Source organism: Muscardinus avellanarius, assembly GCF_963383645.1.
Source record: "Muscardinus avellanarius genome assembly, chromosome: 6".
Classification (NCBI taxonomy): Eukaryota; Metazoa; Chordata; class Mammalia; order Rodentia; family Gliridae; genus Muscardinus; species Muscardinus avellanarius.
In genome coordinates this window covers 66,225,933-66,230,036 of record NC_137791.1, presented here as the reverse complement: position 1 = coordinate 66,230,036, position 4,104 = coordinate 66,225,933, and positions in this window count along the sequence as shown.

The window sequence follows — 4,104 nt, the reverse complement described above, 5'->3', positions numbered from 1 at the left end:
TTAAGAGAGCCTTAGAAAATTTCCCCAAATCCTGGCATCAGATATAAAATTATTTTCCATGGGAGTAGAGATAGTGATTGTGACCACTGTTTCTAAGCAAGGAAGTCCAAGGTCACTGTAACCTTCTGCTGAGTTGCTGAAGAGAGAAGCAGAACAGGCCTGTCCTCACTGGAAGCCCTTGTGCTCAGTGCTTTTTTTTTTTTTTTTTTTTGGTACTAAAAGGATTGACTTTCACCATAGGAGAGTTCGTAATTAGATTTCACCATGAAAGGAAGTAGTAATTAGATTTCTCAGCAGCTCCACACACCGTGCCCCTGGAAAGGCAAGGAAGGGGGCCTGGAAATCCTTTCTATTAGCTAACGATGTAGCTCAGCCAGGGCTTCAGACACTGGCCTGAGGGGCACACTGGAATGGGCCATGAGTGAGTCAGCCATTCTCAGATTCTGATGGATCAATTCCAACTTTGGCCTCAAAGACCAAATGCGTGGTCTTCCAGGTTGAGGCTGAAGAGCTATGTGTATAATAACTAAGTATTTCTTGGACAAGGTAGGAAATACAGGACATTTCTCTAAATGAAGCCCTCTGACTTATCTCTAGCTCTTTGTCCTGAAATTTCTATCTGCTGGAGAATGAGTGTGTCTAAAGTTTGGCTTCATTCTTCATCTAGATTGAGTTGTGAGTTTTCATGAACAATCAGAATACATTTGGGGTACTGTGGCTCATTTTTTGTTCTTTTTTGTAAGTTTGGCTTTATTCTCCATCTAGTTTTATTAGTGGATTTACGTAAACAACAAGAATATATTTGGAGTACTGTGCTTCATTTTGTGTTTTTTTTTTCCAAATAATTGCTTTGTTTTTAGTTTTTATAGTTTTTGTATGGAGTAAAATTAGGTGAGAGTGAATTTTTTTATTTGATTTCTTTTCAGTTCTTTCCATTTTAGAATATGAAGAAACTTACTAATTTAGGACATATATTTAAATTTAAAAAATAAATTTTATTTTTGAAGTTCTGTGTATCACCTTGCCACTTGAACCTACTTAGCCGGGTGTGGTGACACACATCTGTAATCCCAGTACTTGAGAGGCTGAGACAGGATGATGGCAGGTTCGAGGCCGTCCTTGGCAACTTAGTGAGGCCCTTAGCAACTTAGTATGACCCTTTTTCAAAATAAAAAAATAGTATTGGGCTGGGGTGTAGCTCAGAGGTAGAATGCCACTGTGTTTGGTCTTTAGTCTCTCTCTATTCTCTCTCTCTCTCTCTCTCTCTTTCACACACACACACACACACACACACACACACACACACACACTCCTACTAGCATAAACATTTACCTCCACTAGGCACTTCTTGTCTCACTCTTCCTCTTCTCTATCTGCTTTCTCTTTTCTTTTCTCCTAAGCATTAACAAGCCATGTGAACACTCAACTGCATTGTGAACATTGTCATCCACACCTCTGAGAGGATTCTTCCTATTGGCCATGTCAATGACTCTTTGTAAATTTTAGTGCTGATAATTTTTGCTTCAAATTTTCTGCTCTTCCTCTTTTTCTCCTGGAGTTCCCAAGGTAGCAGAACCCTCTGCTTGCTGGCTTTTTCCCCAACAAGCTTCAGCAAATCTCTTAAGTCCTCCTTCCTGTCTAGACTGAGGAGACTTGCCTCAGTATTTTTGGGTTTTAAGGCAAATAATGATGAGCTGGCCTGTTTATTTCTTTTTGTTTAAAGTCCAATGACCTGAGAAAGACATACCATGTACTCTAGAAAAAGGAGAGTTTTGTTCATTTGATTTTTTTTCTTATTGGCATTTAGTTTCTTGAAATATGTATATACACACTTCTAAATAAGGTCAGGTATCTTCTTCTGAATTCATTGTATCATAGGAGGCCTGTAGGTTGCTATTTTTGGTAGTTATTATAACTATGGAAAATTTTCCTTTCTGGGAAAGGTAGCAAACAAAATGATTATTATAAGTATTTCATAGTCAGACTCAAACAGAACATTCCCCTTCGCCTTGTCTTTACATGATAATCAAAGGCTTTGTTATCAGAGAGCAAATCCCTTTGCCATATTTTGGCTACCAAATACATGCCGTTACCTGATCCAGAGTTAACACTGATACTTTAGGGCTTTTAAAGTATTAATGGGTCTCTGGGGAGAGCTCTACAGCTTGGCATTAAAGCGGTCTCAAGGATGAAAACAAAGCTTTTCTATTTTGAGTTCTCTGCTGACTCACCATCTGAGATCAAGGTCCCTGCTCTGGGAGTGCATATGTTGGACTCAGACTCAAGGATACAGACTTTTCTGGAGCTCTGACATTCATCGACCCATCTTTTTTCCTAACTGAACTATCATGTGGGGCTTAGCCAAAGATAGAAATAGTCCATGGCTACTGGGGCATTGAGTCTAACCACAGAGGTGTTGAAGATGTGCAGTTAATTTGAATTAAGCAGAGTATATATTTCTAGCAGTCACAGGAGAGAGATTTGGGGGGAGTTGTTTAGGATTTACATCTGCCACTGCCCTGTTCTTGCTCTCAGAGTTGTTGTCTATCTGTTTGTCAAAATAGAACACAATCCCTCCTGCTCCAGTGTCTTTGCATAAAAAGTTCACACTCCTGAAATTCTCTTGCCAGTACCCACTCTTCCCACCCAACCTCCCACCCCTGATACACAGGTGAAGTTAACCTCTGTTCAGCTTTTAGATCAGGCAAAGCCATGATCGACCTTGGGGTGGAGGTCAGCTCTCTACAACACTCTCTTAAAAAGGGGCTATGCCCTCAACACATGTTTTAGCATGTAATTTTATCTGTGTTCAAACATAAAGTGAGTTTTTCACCCCTTCCTCCGATCAGACTATAAAAAGAGAAATTTGTTGTATTTGCTGGTGCTGTTCAAGTCCCTCATATTAACAGCCACTGTCTCATTTCCTTCATTTTGAACAAAAAAGTACCATTCAGGAAAACAATCTGAAATGATCTCCAGCAATGCCTGTTTTGTTCTTATGAAGGTAACCTTGATAGAATAAATGATAAAGGAGCTAAATATATTTAAAGCAGATTTAGTCATTATTCTTGAGGTATGACTTCATTATTGCAACTGTTGGAATTACCCAATTTTAGAAAACCACATTTGCAGATTCAAATGGTTTTACATAAGCCCTTTAAAGAGCACTGGAAAAAGCAATATGGCAAGCAATTAAAATGTGGAGAGCATCGTCAGAGAGTGAGGACTTAGGCTTGGGGATTAAATTTGCAGCTTCAGTGGATTTTTAAAAGGTGTGGTATAAATGCAGAAGGATTGATGATGTCCGTATTAGATTATTACAGATTGGATCCAGTGTACCCGGACACCGATGTTAAAGATGGGCATGAGAAGTTTTAATACAATTGCTTCATGAAATGTGAGATGAAGTCACTTTTGTAAGTATAAAATATTTAAAATGCAATGAGCTTTTAAATCTGTATGTATAACAATAGATTAAGTATCCTAAGTATACATTAAACATTATCCTTTTGTACATTTAGGTTGTCCAAAAGCCTTTCATTAGAAATATGAAGATGGCTTTGTATTCAAGGTCACCTTGTGTTTGGGCCTATGCAGTTTTCATTAATGTGATGATTTGATTAATGACTATCTCCCTAAGGACATAGTAAGGATCACAAGGGTGTATCCTTTCTCTAATTTAGTGCCCTGTACATCTCTGGTGCTTCACAGAATGTGGAGCACTGGATACATTAATTGTTTGAGACATCTGATAAAAATACTACTTATCTACACAATTTCATGGCCTAGAAAACACTGGAGAAACTAAAAAAGAAATTTTAATAAAAAGCATATTCATGAATAAGATGTTTTAGTACATTTTGCCCTGGTGTTCATTAAGATGAGAAGACTCTACTTTTTAAAAATGTAAAACATCATAGTTATATTTTATTTTCTCTTTACAACAATGGTTTACATATTTTTGGAGGCTACTAATTGCAATTTACTCACTGAAAGATTCCAAGTTCAAAATGGCCATTCCTATCAAAGTTAGACCTAACCATGAAAAGAATTATAAAATCTACTAGTTACCTAGTCTTACATGCACAATCGCATTCAATTTCC